This window comes from Labrus mixtus, chromosome 19, assembly GCF_963584025.1.
Source record: "Labrus mixtus chromosome 19, fLabMix1.1, whole genome shotgun sequence".
Classification (NCBI taxonomy): domain Eukaryota; kingdom Metazoa; phylum Chordata; class Actinopteri; order Labriformes; family Labridae; genus Labrus; species Labrus mixtus.
Genome location: NC_083630.1, coordinates 6,556,631 through 6,576,793, shown reverse-complemented (window position 1 = coordinate 6,576,793; position 20,163 = coordinate 6,556,631). Strand labels below are relative to the sequence as shown.

General features: G+C 39.2%; 1 protein-coding gene and 1 long non-coding RNA gene across 4 annotated transcripts in view; both read left to right on the top strand.

Moving 5' to 3' along the window:
* The first annotated feature begins 484 nt into the window (after window positions 1-484).
* LOC132994515 (uncharacterized) lies at window positions 485-9,687 on the top strand. The gene is made up of 2 exons (XR_009676707.1): window positions 485-4,849; window positions 4,890-9,687. It is a non-coding gene; the product is annotated as an uncharacterized LOC132994515 (long non-coding RNA).
* A 2,858-nt stretch (window positions 9,688-12,545) lies between these two features.
* Window positions 12,546-20,163, top strand: part of ctnnd2a (catenin (cadherin-associated protein), delta 2a) — a 239,975-nt gene continuing 232,357 nt past the window's right edge. For 2 of the 3 annotated variants that reach the window (XM_061063955.1, XM_061063953.1), the window contains exon 1: window positions 12,546-12,928. The gene's annotated coding sequence lies outside the window, so the exon portion shown is untranslated. The remainder of the gene's footprint in view (window positions 12,929-20,163) is intronic. The other variant, XM_061063954.1, reaches the window with a different exon arrangement.

The following is a 20,163-nucleotide window of genomic DNA, read 5'->3' as shown; positions in this document are numbered from 1 at the left end:
TCCTAAACGAACTAGTCCTCGTCTTATATTCGGCTCTTATTTTGTTTTTGTTTTTTATGCCAATTTAGGCTATACCAGTGCGTCACAACTTGTGGCTACTTGAATCTACTACCTACATGCAGAACGCTTCTTTAAGTCTACTTACCATTGGTCATTCTTCATTCATATTCACCTTCGGCTACACCTGGAGCTCTCTTGCGTGTCGTCATTGCTGCTCAGTTAGTTTTGCGGGAGCTCTGCTGGCTTTTGAGCGCAGGGACAACAATCCTCCTTACCCCTTGTCCTTCTTAACGCACGCAGCCGTGCAAGCGCGACATGTGATTTTACTTCCGTCCTGGAGGTTTCATTTTACTCCCATGAGTAAAATGTCCAGTTCAGCCCTCCGAGTTACTTTACTTAAAACCACTGTTGGCGGTGATGGAGACCAACTGTGTTTGAGCTATCACGCACCGTTTGCGGAATGTTAATGGCAGTTTTCCATTTGTGATGATACCCCTAACCCCTCACAGAGACCCCACCTCAAAACAGAATGACTGATTATAGGAGCCATTCATAAAAAAGAAAAACAGCCCACACAACACCACTAGCAGGTGAATGTGCCACATTAAGTGCTGCTGCAGTGCAGCTACAGTAAAAAATGACGTTTCATGTCAAAAGTGAGTGTTAGTCATTACTGTCCACACCCTAAGTTTGTAGGCCTCTCCGAGTTGCCATCTTTTTTGTCACATACCTCATTCATTGATTACATTTATATTAAATCGTGAATTTATTACAACATAGTGGGTCAATATTGTCATGATTTGGTATTATTTAGTTTTGTATTTCAGTGTTTAGTGTTCTTTATGTTCTAGTTCTGTGTGTCTTCAGTGTTTCATGTATTTATTTTGTAGTTGTCCTCAGTGTTTCTTGTGTTCATTCCTTCCTCTGTGTGTTTCCCTCCTGTGTGATTGCCCTCATTGTCTTCACCTGTGTCGTTAGGCTCACCTGTGTCTGATTACCCCTGTGTCTATTTAGTCTCTGTGTTTCTTCTGTTCTGTGTCAGTTCATTGTATGTGTTTGTCAGTGGCGGTTGTCGTATGTCAGTTTAGCCGTGGCTCCTTGTTTTCCTTTGTTTGTCTTTTAGAAAAATAAATAGTTTTTGTTGATTCTGCATCTGGGTCCTCCTCTTGGTTTTCTCGATCCGTGACAAATATAGCTTGTGTTTTTCATGAACCCATAATCTACTGTATCATAATGACAACAGGTTTAAAGCTCCCTGTGGTGGCTATTTGTCATGAAAAAAAACAAAACAAATTAAGATCATTTTACAAACAAACTGCATAAACTTAACAAACGGCCACTGATGCACCAATCCAGTGAGATCGTATGCAGGCAATAATTGCAATGTCCAGTCAGGAATCACTGTTTCTTCATTTTAATTTGGATCATGTAATCGAACAAACATTTCATGCTGCATTTCATTCATTGACCTGGTAAAAAAAAAACAACCTTGACTATAAATACAGTAAACAGTCTTTATGGCAGAGCTTTTGACTATGCATGCATGCTACTTGCATCGTAATTTGGCAGTATGTGCGAGTGTGTAAAGGCAATAAAACTGATATTGATCAAGAGGAAATCTATCTATTAAATAGAGGACCCAACAGAGAACGCCTACAGCATCAATATCTGTTACAAAAGATGCGACAAAGGGGGGGATTTTACTTCAGACTGAATATAAAACACCGAAAGAGTTGTGAAAGAGCATCGCTAGACATTTCAACAGACCCTTGAGTCATGAAGAGCAGGCTTGCCTCATAGCCAGAACTGGAAAGAGTATAAATGTTACAGTCCAAAGAGGTAAATAATAATAATAATAATAATAATACATTTTATTTAAAGGCGCCTTTCAAAACTTTCAAGGTCACCTTACAGAGCAGAGATAAAAACAACAAAGTAACAACACAATAATCTTTCCAATAATCGGCTCAAATGCTTATATAAGGACATGAATACATCTGAGGCTAGCAATAAAGAACATGTAAAAGAGTTTAATTGAGTAAAAAGCAGTGGTCAGATGAGTATGACAAATCCACTTTGGAAGGTTTGTAAAAAATAGTTAAGTTCAACAGTGCATTCAAGGAAATGAAGCCATGAAAAGGTCTGAGCCCTTAAGGGTACCCGATAGTACCCTTACTCTATGACTGCTACAATATCAATAACAAGGGTAGAGAGCTGCTTAAATGACTCAGCAATAATCTGTAATCACAGGTGGAAAGAAAATCGTGATCAATTGTGGGAACAGAACCTTTTTAGTAATCAAAGATTATTATTATTGTTTTTTAGTTATTCACCAAAAGAGAAATGTGATGTAGTTATATCTTTGTAAACCGACAGGTTGAAAATATTGACATATCGGCTGTGTTTCCCCCTCCCCTGGATTTAAAATGTTGTGCTCAGGGGACAAATCAGGAGTGTCGTCTCTTTACATTGTGCCAAAAATTCTAGCAGTTTAGTTGAAGTAAAATAGCTCTTTCTATTAAAACAATCGTGTCTTTGGGAGGGATTTGAAATCAATTCAACAGAGAGCATGTTCTTTCTCATGAATCAAAAAGCAATCTAATGATTCTGTTTTAATCCTAAAAGCCTACCCAGGGACAGGGGTTGAAAATTAACCACGGCTAGAAACCTGTATGTGCATGGCATCGACTTTGTATTTTTCAAATGAAGCAATGTTAATTAAATGTGTCCCTAAAATAAAAAAAATGTATTCCAATCCTTTCCATTTTCAGTAAGATATGAACAATCAAGATATATTTCTATGAGTGTAACTGATAGATACGAGGCTCTGATCAACAGTAACTTTGAAACAGCTTTTTGAGAACGCTGTTTCAAACTGCAAGGATTAACTCGGTAAAAACTACAATTAAACCAACATTTCTATTCCTAACAGTGCTTGTTTTTAATACCAAAGGATTGATCGAAACAAGGGTTCACATCAGCTCTTTAATTAAACCCTAACTCTAGTAATACGGGATCATTTAGAGAGACAGAAAGAGGAGGGAGGGGGATTTGCTTATCCAAACGATATGTACAAGTATTGAGCAAACCTACATCTGAAAAGGAACTTTCTTTGTCTCAGTCCTGTTGTATGAAGAAGCTTGAGTTTCTCCTGCAACATCACTCATGCAATACAGCATCAATACCTCATTTATTTTTATTCCTTCCAGCTGTTTTTAAAAGGTTATAGCATGGTTTTCAATGGATCATTTAAGATATGGTCAAATTCAAAATCCATCTTAGTCGTAAATAAAATTCCCATCAAACCCACTGCTCCATCTTCACTGATAAACGGTCCTCATTTGCATGATGAACAAATAGAAGTGTGGAAAGGGTTGCGTTTTTGATTTGCACCACTAAACGCACCTTAACTTACCATCAGGGAATACAAATGGATCCTTCTTACAACAGGTATGCGGTTACTGTTCTGATGTCTGAGACATTTAAGGAGGCAGTGGGAGGAAGAGCTGGGTGCAGATATATTTCAATCAGGAGATACTTATTGAAGAATGAACAAGTATATCTTGAACAACTTAGGAAATAAATGTGCAAAGTCGGTGGGGATTAGACTCCATCATGACGACTTTATGTACTCGGAGGGGTAATGAGGCCAATAGCAGGATAGGATACCCCCCCCCCCCCCCCCCCCCCCCCCCCCATGGAGTCTAGACCCTGGTGGTGGTGGCGATAGAAGAATGCAGGATGTGATGAGGAGGACGTATCTGAACTCTGCTGAGCTGGAACGGAGGCGACTAGGGAGGAGGAGGGTCACAGCGATCACACTGAAATGACAAACTGACTGTGGAAGAGAGGGAACAGATTTTAAGATTTGACCGCGGCAGGATGATAGGTTGAGAGAGGTCGTGGCAGAGTCGGGTTGGATAAACGCCCCAAATCATCTGATCACCAGAGCAGGGAAATGGTGGAAGTGGTAGATAGAAAGTGGCTAAGTTGAATGAAGAAATTTAATAAATGTGTGCAAGAACATAACCAGTCATCCAGCTTGAACTTAACACTGAGCTCCATCAGTGTCAGTTTAGCAGCAGGCAATAGAAGCGTTACACTCATCATTAGTCCGACCTCACTTGTCCCAGATGTAATGAGGAGCCGGCCATCGTCAGTCATGTTGTGTGCCAAATTAACAACATGTGATTGGAACTTTGGGGTTAATATGCAGCAAATGTGTTGTTTATTTATGTACCTACTTTAGTGCAATGCCCAACAATGACTCCACTATAAGCAAAAAGGAAGGAGCTAGTTTTTTTTTTTTAACAATGGGGACCAGATGACTAATTGTTTTATTTGGAAAAAGGCATCGTCAGTCAATAAATGCTGGGTGCAGCACCTTATATCCAACAACTGTTTTTTTTTATTGTATTTGAACACAAAGTCCCCTCTGCTTGTAAGGAATATAATAAACCCTTCTACCCTGGCCCTTTCTTTTATTTTCTATTTAGTATTGATTTATGTAATTCATACAGTTGTTATTATTTATTTAACCCTTTGCATTTGAGTATAATTAATCAAAAATGTTTATGTGATAAAATGATAAAGGTTGATTTGTCAGGCATCAAATTTAATTCATCCTTGAATCACTTTTTTGTGTTTCAGTTAAATATTAGGAACATTTTCGTATAAAGATTTGAATTTGAGTGGAAACTTTTATAAGACAAAATGAATTACAGACTTTCTTTAGTTGCTGTCCACCTGCTCCACATTTGAACACAGATTAAGCCTAATTCATCCTACCAGAATGGAAAATGAACTGTGATATTTTGAAAAAAGGAAGAGACCAATGGATTGTAATTTAGTGGTCAATAAAATAAAAAACACAAGTGACGTACCAAAAGGCACATAATGTCATCATCGTTCCAGTCGACGATGATGAGGACGATGCAGGACGATGCTTTACAATATGAAATTTGTCATCAAAGTAGTGTTGTTTTCATGAACTGTGAGTGGAACATACAGGTAGATTCTTACCTATAGTGTCCCTTTGTGTGTGATCTGGTGTGTTAATAAACTTTGACAGCCAAAGACTTATCCACACCTCCACAAAACATAATGTCTGCATGTCAACATAGAGGAAAGAATAACAGATTTAAAAAAAATGATATGATTAAAAAATATATATTGTAAAGGTCACAATAAGAAGATCCTGATGGGATTTTAAATTTGTTGAGGTTGCAAGTTATATTAGATCTGTCTAAAAAGGGTCAAATCCAAAGTACATCCAAAGAAAAACTTACACCGGGACTGAGTTGAAAATCAAACAAAATTTAAGAATTCAAAAAGAGATCTGAACACTCACAGCAACTTTAACTTCAAAAGTAACGTTTCAATCTCACAGATCTTCTTCAGGCATCAGAACCATAAGATCTTCACTTTTGGGGCATAAATTTAACTCTACAGGCTAGTGGAAAAAACTGTCAATATTGTTATAATTTCCAAAATCATTCATTTCTAAATGAGCTAAAAGATATACATGTATTTAATCCACCTCAGATATTACATTGCATTTCAAACAGGTAGTAGGAAGCAGGTCAGAACATCTGCAGCTGAGGCACAGATAGGATTATAGTAGAATCTGTGCAACATGAATTTACACTCAAATGATTAAAATTGAGAGGGAAAACCTGCCTGCCCTGTTTTCCACTCCAGGAGAGTGATGAGATATTTAAAAAAGATTTGACTATTACAGATTATAGGCCTGTTATCTGCGGTTTTTCTAATTAAAAAAAATGCTTTCGATTCCTAGACGAGACCTTCAAAAAGTGGTCTTGAGACCAAGATCGATTTCGAGTAACACTAGGGGCACGTCTGTTATTTGTGATTTTGTAGGGTAGCCTACATAGTTATTGGTAGGTGCTGGATGCTAGAAAGATGTCCCTACCTTCCTGAAATTGTTTATTGAATGATAGCATGGAGAAATCACAAATAGGCTACTGTGTTTCAGTTTGCAAACAGAGCAGTTTGTGTTTTCTGGTGTGTGTGCGTGCGTGCGTGTGTGTGTGCGCGTGCGTGCGTGTGTGATGACAGTAATTAAAGACATCCATCAGAAGTGCTAGGAAGTAATGCATCATGGGACCCAGAATGTGATCGGGGTAACCATGACAACAGTAATCAAACACACAGACGATGTTTCTCAGCAAGATTCCTTTTGTTTCCTGCTGCGTCAGGATTCACTCACCAACTATGTGCGGCGTGTAATGAGACAATGAACATCAGAGGTTTTAAGAAACGTTACATTTGTTTTAATTTGGATTGTCTTTCATCATTTGTGCACTAAAATCACTCTTTTTTGTATGTTACTTTCCATTTTTTCTATTCCTCTGATGTTGAGTGTATATACCAACAATGAGAAAGACTTCAATGCAAATGTTTATTACGTTTTTTTATGGCAAACGTGAAGTTCCACATGGGTGAGGTTTGCCCTTTGCTAGCAAGACTAATATTTCTGGTTGTTTAATACTTCACATGTAATGTGATGCACATACTGAACGTTGCTGTATGTCTCATGTGTATGATATCTACTGTACATAGGATAGACTAAAAGATTCAATACATTTTTACATGATAAGGAATGCAGCTGTGTTGCATTATTGTTTTGAAATGTAGCTGTTTCTGGAAATAGTCCTGTAGTTTTCTGTCATCTATGGGTCTGGTTTTTTAATATTATTTAAGCAGACGAGAAAAAATAAATGTTAAGGCAGCTGTTGATGGTCTTTATGTTAGAGGAGGTTTTTTTTCTGGACAAGATAGTCTTCTAAACACATCAGATGCTTAAACCTTTTTTTTCTATATTTGTTGTTTTGTTGACTAATCTGTTTCAGTTGAGTTGCCAACCAGTGCTGTTGTGTTTCTGCTCATTTACTACAAAGCATTACTCCTATTGTAATATGCTGACCGGCTTATTATTCTACTATTCAGGAACACACTGCTTTCATTTATTGCCAAACTGGTTGAGAGAGAAAATCCATCATGATACAGTCACCTTTGTTTTTGCATAGTGTTTTTTTCCCTCACTGTGAGGATGCAGAATTTAAAATCTGGCTTTTTTTTTTGGTTTTGGAAAGTGGGATCTATAATACATGAACAATAGTACATGACGCAAAGGATGCAGTTGTTAAGAAGTTAATGCAGGTGAATTTGTACTTGTCAGCATTGTTTGAAAAAAGTCTTAAGAACTATAATTATCTCATTGTTTTATTACAGTTATAATCATTAATATATATCAGCTCTTTATTGCCAATGTTGTGTTTGTCCTTTTTTATTAGCCTGAGAACAATCATTTTGTTATCTCTGATATAATGATTAATACAACCACATGCCAACTATATATTATCTGTGACATAACCATTTAATGAGGAACATTAAAACATCAGATGCACATTTCAATATATTTTGATTAATTTAATTTTTCCCAGCGCCCTCATCGCCTCCTGTAAATGTTGTCATAACTCTTGTGCACACTTGCGTACTGTAACCAGCTTTTTATGGCAACACACAGACAGACATGAGGGTGTGATGTCCAAACAGATCCTGGAATAAATCATTGCTTCATTTGCTGAAAGTGAAAATGACATCCCTGAAACCAGTTCCCGTAAATGGAATTGCAACACTTTGTAAAAATTGGGAAGGTTGTGAAAACAGATTGAACTTTGAATGAAAAAAAAAGGGGGGGGGGCATAAAAAAGGAAGGAATTTTCTTCATATTGTGTAATTTCACACACCCATTGTTAGAGGAGTTGTGTCACTGTATGGACAACTCATCTTGCAATTTTCTTTACATTATCTATTTTTTTTTTCTCCGACTAACTTATGTTAAAAACTATCTGTATTTTCCAAACTTTGCGTAATTAACCGTTTTTTTCCATCCAAATGTGAAACGTGTGGAAGGCCAACAAAATACCTCAATGTGAGCCTTCGATTTTTCAAGACCATTTTGTTACAGATCACCTACACTACTTAAAATAATTCATTTTTCCAGTTTACTCTTTGTCAAACCTAGAAAATCATAGACATGACTCGTCCACAAAACACTGGTCTCTAAATATAAAAGCGCGTGACTGTTGCTGGAGTTTGCATGTTCTCCCTGGGCTATATTCTCTCTCCAGGTACTCCAGCTTACTCCCACAGGCAAAAAAGTAGGCTTGTCAGGTTAAGTGGGGACTCTAAATTGCCCGTAGGTGTGAGTATGTGCATGAGTGGTTGTCTCGATATGTCAGCTCTGTGATAGACTGGCAATCTGTACAGGGTTTACCAGGGATTTACTCTATCCCCCCCTGAGACCCTGAACAGAATAAGTGGATGGATGGATGGATGGATGGAGGGATCATTGATGCTCTAATAAAGAAATTGGGGGAAATCGCTGCAGGCAGCTTCCAAAACCTCAAAGTAAGTGGATTCTGTTAAAGCAGCTTCTTAATATCAGTTATAGGTGTATCACAACGCTACATTTGTTTTGGTCAGGTGTCTTCAAACTTTCGGCCATCTCTTACCCTGACAGTTTTCTGTAAAAACCCTTGCTATGGAGTTCTCCTTGCAGTTTGGTGAGTCACACTCAATAAAACGACGCCTGTGAAACAGCTCAGGCGGAAAACTTGTGGTTTTGTTTTGCCTTCCAGCTTGAGAAAACTCCTCCCTCACAAGAAGGCTCACTGCTTTTTTAGCTGATTTTTTTGTCTTTCTTTTTGTGTTTCTTCATTGTTTAAGCTTCATCTCTACAATGTAATAGTTGCAAATCTTCCCCTCCCTACACACTTCCTTAGCAACCACATTTGAGCCATGTTGAATATCAAAAGAGGGGTGATAGGTAAAAAAATAAAATAAATCTCTGTTTGCTTATTAGACACATATCCCTAATGCTAGAAAGTGCATGTACCTTTTATCATAACCTCTATATTTATTGTTGATGGCTTGATTCTGAACTCAGTCAGAAGGTGATCACAGGCTTCTGCTAATCACTCTCATAAGTCACCACAGACCCATTTTTCTTGCTTCTCTTTCAAATGTCAGTAAGTCAGATGACATTCTTTCATTTTTTCAGCTGATTAAAACTCTTTTTGTGCTTCTCACTCCATTTGAGGAAATTCCATGCATGTCTTCCAGTCATTGTTTATACCCAACAGATTCAGTGATCTCACTTCTGTGGGTTTAATGTTTGAAAAGACAGTAATGTACTGTTATATGTTTTTTCCATTTCTACAAACCCTTTGCTAGTGTAGCATCAGATTTAACAACCATCATTGTGAGTGTGTTTAACTGCAAGTTTTGATTCGGTATTTGTGTCAAAGTTTACGCTGAAACATGCTCCATACACATATAACCCAACAGCACTTTTATTTGTGTCATTTACATAATTCAAGTGGCCTTTTTGTATTTGATAGAAACATGATGGATGCCAACATGGGGGAATAAATGACACAATGTCTTACATAAAACATGTCAAGATATCTTTTACTAAATCAATGAATTTCATTTGTAGTGGGTCAAAAAGATATCTTAACTGTTATGACTTTAAGTTCATACACATGTAAAGATAACACGGAAGAGCATTTTGCTTTATTTTGAAATGTCTCATTTTAAGTTGAAGTCATTTTATAACTTTCTGTAACTGAAAAGAAAGAAAAAGATCAGTGCACTGAATCAATCATGGGTTGTTGTTGTTTTTTGCTGTTTAAAAAACATGTTGGGGTATAAAATTCATTTTGATACAAATGCATCTGGGTGGTTTTAAACAGAATGCGGTACATTAGTTCAATGGTGCCATCTAGTGGTTGATCTTTGAACATGCATGCACAAACACAAAAAAGGAAAATTGGATCAAGGTACTTAAATTATACATTTTTAATACATAAAACCAATAACTGCAGAATTCATGAGAAATATTTTTTTACTTAAACTGACCTCACGCCCTTTGCTTTTTATTTCTCTGCCTTCAATAGAGCTTGTAAAGCAGTTTCCAGTCTGAAAACAGGCTGCTAAACAGAAGGCAGATATGTACCAAAAAACTCAATCCTTCAACAATATGGGAAAGACTTTAGTATCTTTACCTCAAACTCCCTTTTGGCGTTTTAGTTATTGCAAGAAAGGATGATGGCACAATCAAGTGAATATGTCCATATGTGCAAGATAAAAGAAACGCACAAATAAACAATTCCATACGGTGTTACAGTGCAGGAAAAAAATCGAAAAGGAAATGATTCAAACAGCCAGCGAAAGCAGACAGTAAAACGGTCTGCCATAAACTGGGAGACGGATAAATGGTGATAATTAACACACGTCTTTATTTCTGTGAATCTTGCCAGCAGCAAGCCTGCAACAGTTCTCTGCAAGTACAACACAAAACTGACAAAGTTAGGAGCCAGGGCTGCTGGTGGATCAGTAAGATGGCAGATAATGCATTGGGATGTCACCTTTTCTCTATTTCAATCTTGATTTACTTAACTGATAACAACCAGCTTCTTAATTTTAAGCAATCTAATATATGTTGTTTTTATTATTAAGCTTATATTTCTAAGATGATCTAAACTTTGCGTTCATCCATGCTATTAAAATACTGTAAGACTTTAACAGTTGATATTGATTCAACACTACATTTGACTGTGTTTTATAAACTGTAGTACTGTGGATATTTTGACAGCATTTGCTCTACCTTTCCCGGGATCGAGTGTTTAACTCTGAGAAAGGACCATTTATTTGTTTGTCTCTGTTAAAGGATGCCAATCATTTTTACCCAGCCATAGTGTTTGCATGAGGGTGAGAACATCATCTCTCTGCCTCAACTTCTTGTCATACTTGTGAGGTGAAGATGATGAAAGATAAATCAGTGTTTTGGCAGTGTTTGTTTATTAATTAGCTATTTTTTAGTGGGGTTAAAACTGTTCAAGAATCATGTTTGTCCAAATTCAAGTCCTTGTTGTTTGTTGCCATGTTGACTGTATCATTTACTGTAATACATTTTTATGTCACTGTCTCACTCCTTATGTGTTCATTTATCAATGTTTTTGAAAGACAATTTTGAATATCTTTCCGTCATGTGAAAACATTAAAAGATATTGACATCCCGGTTTCTCTGTGTGGTGCTTTTCTTTATAGTGATAGCTATAGAGATGGGTGCTGATATAAAAAGAAAAACCTTTCTATGCTTTAATCCTGACGTAACATAAGAGAACATGATTTGTGCATGCATTTCACTAAACTTGCAATGAAACACGTTTACTCTTTATTCGCAAATCACATCTCTTTTTTTGGTCATTTGTATCTTAATTTGACAGGACGGCTGAAGAGAGAGAGGCAATGGTGAAGGAGAGAATGTGGGATGACATGCAGCAAAAGGTTGACCTGGAATGTAAATCCACAGCCGCTACAATGAGAATAATATTCCTTAGTGTGCACACACTGACAGCTGAGCTCAACCGGCCACCCTGCAAGCCACAGTTCTTACAACAGAGGCATCTTCTTACAGTGAGCAAGTGCAATTCCTGGTATTCCCATTTCATATTTATAGTTCTTTTCTTGTTTATTGTGACTTTGATTCACAGTCCCATTTTAACACTTTGTGGTTGTTGTTTGATAATTACCTATTCAGCATTTCTTATATCCCGGACACATGTTAATCCAACACAATGAACAATTTGGAGTGGGAAATATTTAATGTCTGCCTTACAATTTTATGGATAATATATGCACAAATATTTGGCAAGAAAAGTACAGGATATGGAACAGTTGGGTTGAAATAGTAGAGAGAAACTGTGCAAGAAAAAAAATGTACAATCCAGCCAGGACAGCAGAACGGAGTGTGCAGAAATCATGATATAGCCACATAAATGAAACACTCAGCAAATCTTGACCTTGGGAAGCCAGGTTTGTGTGTGTGTGTGTGTGTGTGTGTGTGTGTGAGAGATAGAGAGAGGGGGGGGGAGGTTAAGAGACTGGAAGATGATGTACTGCAGGTCAGGTGATATTATCATCATCGTAACCCCAAAGGGATGTAGTTGCCATGGAGGTTATGTGTGTGAAGGAGGGAGCAGGATGAGGGGTTGAGTGTGTGTGTGTGTGTGTGTGTGTGTGTGTGTGTGTGTGTGTGTGTGTGTGTGTGTGTGTGTGTGTGTGTGTGTGTGGGGGGGGGGGTCACAGCAACGTATGTAGGTTGGTGGCTCTGGTCACACTAGAAAACTCATCCCTTTTTAAAGATCAAAAACACCCATAGCAGATGAAACAAACTGAATGTTAGGATAAGGATTGGCATTATGTAGAGGACAAGATGTCTGTCCGTTGTTATATCTAACAATTCCCTATGTTCTGACAAAAAAACTACAAAATATCATTGCAATATGATTATGCCCTTACACCACATTAAACTTACTCTAATATTATCATCATCGTTCCCTCACATACTACCTGAAGATGGCGCTCCATATCCTAGAATGCCAGCGTTGCGTGCGTGATCGAGTGCCACAGCGAGAGAGAGGGAGCTGCTGTCTGCCTCCTCTCTGGTGCTGCTGCTGCTGCCTCCCCATCGCTGCAGTGCTTTGCTGCTCACCTCTCTTTCTCTCTCTCTCTGTCTCTCTCTGTCTTTCTTTCTTTCTCGCTTTCGTACCCAGCGCCTCGCCTCTTCCTCCTCCTCCGTCTCTTCTACACCCTTCTCCTCCTCCTCTTCCTCCTCCTCCACCCCGCGGATGTCTCAGGCTTGCACCCCCGGCCAAACACACCGGCAAATGGTCGCTCCATTCCCGGCAACTCAGGACGCAGCGGAAAAGGCGCACCGATCTGTTCTGATCTGATCTGAAGCACGCTGCGGATTGACTTGACAGAGAGGCGGACCAGGGGCAGAGAGGAAACAAGGAGAAGCTGGTCGCTGATTAGTGGCCAGGATCACATTTCGGTAAGTCATCGCGTTGTTTTCCCAGCTGTACACTTAACATGATCGGGCAGACAGAGAGAGAAAGGAGGTGATAGCGATCGCCTGTGATTTTGGCCATTATCATCTCACAGTGGGACCTGATCGCGAATTTTGGAGATACGCAGGAAATCTGAGATTGACTTCTGGATCATGCATGGTGGAGGATTCTGGGAAAGTGTAGGTTTAAAAAAAATGATGCCCTGCTTTAGATAACAAGCGTGCTGCTAGGCTTCTCTCAGAAACAAGCGTCCAGCTGTGCTCAGATCACCCAACTCAGAAGAGATATTTGGCCCCAGCTGACTGCTGACCCAAATTCACCATTGGTGGTGGTGCGTAAAAGTGCTTTTAAAGGTGTGAAAAATCACCTTTTAAACATAAGACAGGGTAATCCTTGCCCTGCATGATTTATTCTTTTCACATCTGTAAAAAGTGAAGTTTTGCTTACATTGCTTAGAAATGTCTGGACACAAAGGTAATGATCAGTATACTGGCATTTGATTTTTTATTGCTCCAAAAGTGTTACAATGCAGTATTACTTTTAAACCTCATTATCCAATGACACCCTTTAAGTTTGACTGAAATGCCTTTCGTCTGTGAGATCCTGGAGCACAAGAGGTGAGGCAAGGATAAGAGTAGGGGTAAGTCTCCATACCTTTCCCACAGCTGTACTTGAGCTTTGATCAATAGACATTTGCAGGAGGGGGATTGTGAGCTGGCAGTTTATCAAGGGCGTACAATTTATCCAGCAGATGATGTGGAGGAGAAGACGAGGAGGAGGGCAGGGCTGCTGTTAGGCATGCTGTGGGTTCATGTTCAGCTGACTGCATGTCAGCACTCGGGCAGATGTATGATGGACGGAGAGGGAAAGGGTATTAGTGGATGCTCAGGTTTATAAACCCTGGGTTAAATAGCATCTAAACCATAAAACTTTGGATTGAAATTTGCAGGTTAAGCAGCTTCCTCTGTGGCCAGGTAAGCAGCAATGCAACAAAGAGAACACAATCCCCTCTAATTCCCCTTAAACTGACCTCTGGTGCAGGAATATGGGGATATAGATTTTGCTCCATCCATAGACAGCAAGTTATTATGCCTTACCAGGACTTAAAGTGACAACAGGACATCCGTCCTCATGCCCATGAGCCACACATCTTCCAGAACATCAATAGACTTTATTATTGAAGGATAAGCAGCATTACAAAAGATCTATCACTGTGGGAACTGTGCCTCCCTCACTCACACACATAAGCATACACACACTCCATCCTCTCTCTAAATTTCCTAAAGATTAGTTTCTTTTTATGTCCAGTGAATGTCTCCAGTGGGCATGAAAAGCCTCGTCCTTCATCGCGGACACAGATTAAGCTAATTCACACAGCAGCGCAGGCCTAATGCCTAATCACTATGCTGCGCCGGCAGAACAGAGCAGTCTTTATACTGTGCTAGGAGAGAGAGCAAAGGGGGAAAGCTAGCCGCCGGTGCCTATTGATCGGACGGAGGGGCTACTGGCAGGCGTCCACAGGATGGAGTGCTGACAACAGTCCAAAGAGCTGCCGGGATGAGTTGGCCCGCCTGTCGCCTTACAGAGTAGTGCAGATGAGGAGGGAAGAGTTTGAATTATGGTCATCCTCCTCCCTGTAGCTTTGCAGGCTGAGGGAGGATTTGAAAATATTAGATTTTTTCTGAGTTAGAGTGGGTTGTGGTTTAATGCACTGATCGTGTTGCAGATCAAACAAACAACAGTGCTTTTACCATGCTCTAAGGCCAAGTCTGGAGACGTGAAATGAGTTAAGATTGAGTGCTAGTGAGGTTGGAATTCCTCTTGAAAAGTCCACTTTGATGTGTGGCATCAAAATCCTCTTTCCAGGCTGTACAGTTATTTTGGTATATTGATATTGTAAAATGTCCGATGATGCAATACGATCTTCTGATTGTATTTAATGTTTCATGCAATAAAAATACAGAAATCATCTCTCCTTAGCTTTCATTTGTTTCAGGAGTTTTGATAATTCATGTGACATGTTAGACAGCATAGTGAACAGGGACTCCTTTCAATGAGCAAGACAATGAGTTCAAGCAGGACCAGGGGGCTCTGCTCCAACTTGACTCGTCAAGACAGGGCCGAAGAGTCACCACCTATTCACGTTGCATATCTTTTTTTTAGCACAAACACAATATATATCTTAATCCACTGGCATAATTCCCTTCTGTTTCAGAAACGTTCTGACACCCATGAGAGTACAGCATGTCTTACGTAGCACACATTATTTTGTTTTCTTCTGTTTTTAAGAACATTAATATTAAATGCAATGATTGTTGAAATTGCACTAATGGCTTTCCTCCAGAGGAGCATGATGCCCAGTGGCAAACATGGCACCTCTTTGAGGAGTGACACACGCCCAGAGGCAAAGTCTGATGCTGCTTATTTTCAACAGGAGGTGAATAAAAGCTATTGTTGTATTGACTGTGCATCTTTTATCAGGCAGTCTAGATATCGACTGGTATAACGTCCTGCTCTTATTGTGACTATTTCTCCTTGAACCTCGCAAAAAGAGCTTTTTCTACCATTGATAGTAGAAAAAGCAGAAGTATTGCTCCATCTAACACAAGTACATGACTTAAATAAGAATTTGAAAGCCCGAGCAAGATGAAAAAAGAGAATAAAGAGTAAATGCTTTGATTTAACACTTTGATGTCCTTCACTTGTCTTATCTGTTATCTTTTTTTCATGTTTTCTTCGGCATGTTCACTAAAATGCAATGGGAATGGGCCTCAGGCAACAAACTGGCTGACATTTGATCCATACATGCCAATTATATTGATAACATGTTCTAGCTCAGGGGGGAGGCTCTAATTGACAGCCACAGTATGATCATCAATCACCTGATTCGATGCTGATGTTGGTGACTCGACGCTTATGAGCTTGTTTAATGACATAAAAACACTGATGTGCCTCAGCTAATGGGCAATTTAACATGATACCATTACAGTGGAATTGTTGTAATAAAACATATATGTCATGCACCATTAAAACTAGAATATCACTCTTCTTTCCCTTGAGGGGGTTGGGCAGTGCACCCGACCAAACATGGCTATCTTATGAGTATGTGTCCAAGTTATATCTACAATGCTAATCCTCTTTCTATTTACAAAAAAACACAGGGACAGATGTGATGATGACTGTTTACCAGTGCTATTCGTGCTATTTCATTGGTGTCGGCGATTCCTTCTGGGGTGACTCTGACTTGGACATTGGATTGTTGAGCTTTTAACTTTTTCATGCATTTGTTTTCTTAATGGAAACATGCTATGTTGAAGCGCTGGCTGCTCTGTGAACAAGCAGCTGCCAGTAGGTCTTCCTTTTAAGTTTCGATTTTGTTTTGAGCAAAGAAGTAGGCAGATGAAAGCGAGCAAGCGAACTGTTTCAGATGTAACTGCTTCTTCTCTACCTATAAAGCCTCTGCATTTTTCTAATAAACACCACAACCAGAAACTTGGTAAAACTAGGATACAGTTAGGTAACAAGTTGTATTACTTTTGTTTTTATACCTTGCTTGTATAACACAGCTAAACTTTGAAATCACTCAAAGACCTCAAGCAGTTTATTAAAAAACAGGCCATCTGTAGTTTGGAGGTGTTTACTAGCTTTGCTCGGTATGACATACTGAAATCCTCAAGTCCTCACAGCATGTGTGATGCATTACAGCCTCCCAGTAAATGTATGTAATATCATTAATTTTCCTGTTATACGTGGACACATTTGAGTACGATTTGTGGACACAGTGTTCAGCAGTTGTAGGAGGAGCACATCCTCCAACAAAAAGGTCTAGAGTCAAGGTCCCTTTTTGAATGTCCCTGAGCAAAAGATGTCAGTTTGTAAAATGACTCTTTTATCTCTTTGCATACAAGGGGAAGCAGTGACCCTTTTTCCTGTTGAGGGAAGAAGCAGAATGCTTTATATAAAATAAAAAAACTGGAGATCATGGGAGTAAACATGTGAAGGCTGTACACTTAAAAGTGTGAAAGTATAACTAGGCTTTTTGTTGATATGACATGGCCTTTTTTCATGCTTCCCATCTTTTATTTGTGCATACTCACAAACTGCTGACCTTCACAATAAAGTCAGAAAAGATAGTGAAAATATGTCTTAGTTTAGAGTGGAAAGGGGTGGACGACTCACTGTGTAAACCCTCACAACAGCTTTGAGAAAGGTGGTTCCTATCCCTCACTTTGGCAGACAGTTGTTAAGACTGAAGGCTCTTCTAATAATTACCTAAATCATCTGTCAGGTTGCTTCATGGCGTCATCTAAAAGGTACGGCCAGGCTTTAGCAGCAGTAAGAGATTTAGCCTTCTGAAGTGTCCTTGAGCACTTAATCCTCCTATCAGGTATGTATCACATTCCTCCTTCTTTAAAGAAGACGAAACACAGTCCCGCTTTAATAATCCTTGAATTTAGGGCTTGATTTTTGCATTCATACCACAGGTATTCATAAAAAGGGCTTCATGGTGTTGGGATGTAAAACCAGTCACTAATTGCATTGTTTTGTATATTTTAGTGATTAATGAGAGCAGGACTTTGAGGAGCTCCACAGGAAGAAGACAGTGAGCGAGGAGGTAGCGACCTGTCAGTGTTGGAAAGAGTCCAGTAAGGCAGCAATGTGTGTGTGTTTGTGTGTGTTTGAGAGAGACAGACAGCAAGGGAGAGGGGTGTTCGGATGCCTGGTGTGTTTCTGCCGCCGATTTCTCCTCCCATCTTCTAACGAGCTCGCTGCAGATGGGACTTCCTCTGTCAGCCCACAGGCCCTCCTCCTCTCCCCCTACTCCATTATCGCTCAGTCTTTAGTGCAAGAGACAACAAAGGAGGGGACGTAAAAAAAGATGGGAGAGAAAATGAGTGATAGGATGAAAAAGGCATGAAGAGAGAGGAGGGTTAAGGGTGCAACTTAGAGATGAGGGGATTCAACAGGCAGAGGTAAACGGTGGCAAAGATGGGGTGAGTGGGATGTAAGTGAAAGACGGAGAGGTGGGAAATGAAGGCTGGTGATGGAGCTTGTCTGGGAGTAAGAGAGGCACATAAACAGTGAGAGAAGGAAGGGAAAAAAAAGGTGTTAAGTAAAAACAATATAATGAGAAAAACTCCAGAATTGCATCCTTGTGTTGTTTACAAGAGCCAAAAAAAAATTCTGCATTTTAAATCCTAATGAAAGGAATTAAGTGCAGACCTTTCGGTGGTGTCTCTGGTTGCCTAGCCATGACATCACTTGTGTGCCTTTCAACCATGCACTTGCTAAGCTGAATTAATAATTGGCTCTGCTATCCAGGTCTGCCTGAGTTAATTGAGCATCAAAGAGGAGCCATAGCTGGAGCACAGATCATCTTGATTTCCCCGGGCGAAAATAAAGCCCCGAGTAGGCTCGTGCATGTTAAGACTGTGCAAGGAAGTGTGTCTGTTTGTTGTTCTGTCAGTGTGTGCATGTGTGATTGGGACCTTTTCTACAAGTATGGGGTTCATTAGTACAGGTTAGAAAGTGTGTGTGTGTGTGTGTGTGTGTGTGTGTGTTTGCATGTGCTTTTAAGTGCATGTGTGTTTGACTGCTTTCAAACCAACGTGTTTTCATATCAAGTTCTTTGGCATTCTCTTCATTATTTGACTGCACTGCTGCTTCACCACCTCCCTATTCTGATCCACCATCATTGGTTTGCTTAATTCTATATAATCTGCAGGTATAAGAAACTTACTTGTTGACTCATAGGAGAATATATAAAGAGCTGAAGTGTAGCGCTGTAGAGAGAGACAGAGAAGGGGTGATCAGAATGATATGTTAGGTGTCAGGAGACAGGGAGGCATATTGTAGGTGGCTTCATCTATGGTCTCTTTGCAAAGCAACATGGTATTATCCTTCTGTCTGATCAAGTGGGAAATAACGTGTTGGATAGGATATGAACACCTGCGCCTGGATGTGTGTGTGTAAGTGTGGCCAAGTATGTGTGTGTATGTCTTGTGAGCTTGCTTTCCTCTGTTTGCACAAATACTCATGTTGAGATTGATGTGATATCCTGTAGTGAGTCTTTGGGGTTGTTTGTGTGTTTATGAGGTTTTATATGATAGGTAATGCAGTTATCAGTTTTATAATTATAGTCAAGTTTCAACAGATTTGAACTAACATCGTAATAATTCAAATAAACTTAATTCCATCTCTCATCCTCTACAATAAAGTAAAAAAAGCATGGTGTTCTTTATTCGCAGTTCCTCTACTGTGAGGCGGCTGCATCTGAAGTCACAGCTTAAAGCCTTACCATTATCCATGATTTTTCCATCTGTGTTGTTGATTACAAAATGCTTTCTCACATCGCATCTCAGATTGTATGGTGTCATGATTATCCGTTCGGCATGGTTGGCTACCTTTCTCCATTTAGCATTAGCGTAGAGAACATTAGCCTAGTTCACAGAGCAAACAGCCAATGCACCCCCCAGCTTTTGTGCAGTGTGCAGCCTGTTGCACTGAAAGATTTAATTCAAGGTTGATCTGTGATTGCAAATGGAATGTTTAGTTCTAATGTTGTTTTGAATTTAATATTATACTTTTACAACAAGGTGGGTTTAAACTTATAAATGCGTACTTTAATGTCTCCTTAAGGCAGAGTTTGTTTTGCAATAGCAGCTGCCAAACCAAAGGGAATGTGAGCGTTAATATTGTCAACCATAATTGATTAGAGAACTTAATGCAAATGCATTTGTGTTCTGTCTATTATTTGTTTAACATTGTTCCAGGCATCTTTGCACATTGGTGGATTTAGCATAAAGGAAAAATGTTATTGAGGTTGACTTGTAGTTTAATATCAAGGAGCATTTAACAGTAGTTTGTATTGAAGCCTGAAAACATGTACTATGTTTGCACATCTTTTTATGTATAGTGCAAAAAAAAGCACCTCATGAGTCATGTGGCAGAATTCACATCCCGATTGGCAGCTGCTTTATATCATCTGATTATTGTAAAAAGTAGAAGATGTTTGATGAGGCAGACACTTGTTAATTTCTCAATTACTTTTCTATTTCTAAATTACGTAGAGCAATAAATACTATATTATATTGGCAGTACAAGCAATGCAAACCTTTTTTTAAATGTTCTCGAGCAGAACCAGACTCATGCGGAACAAACAGTGGGTTTACAAGTTTGGTATCCTTTTATTGAGGCAACAGATATGTATTGGCTACTG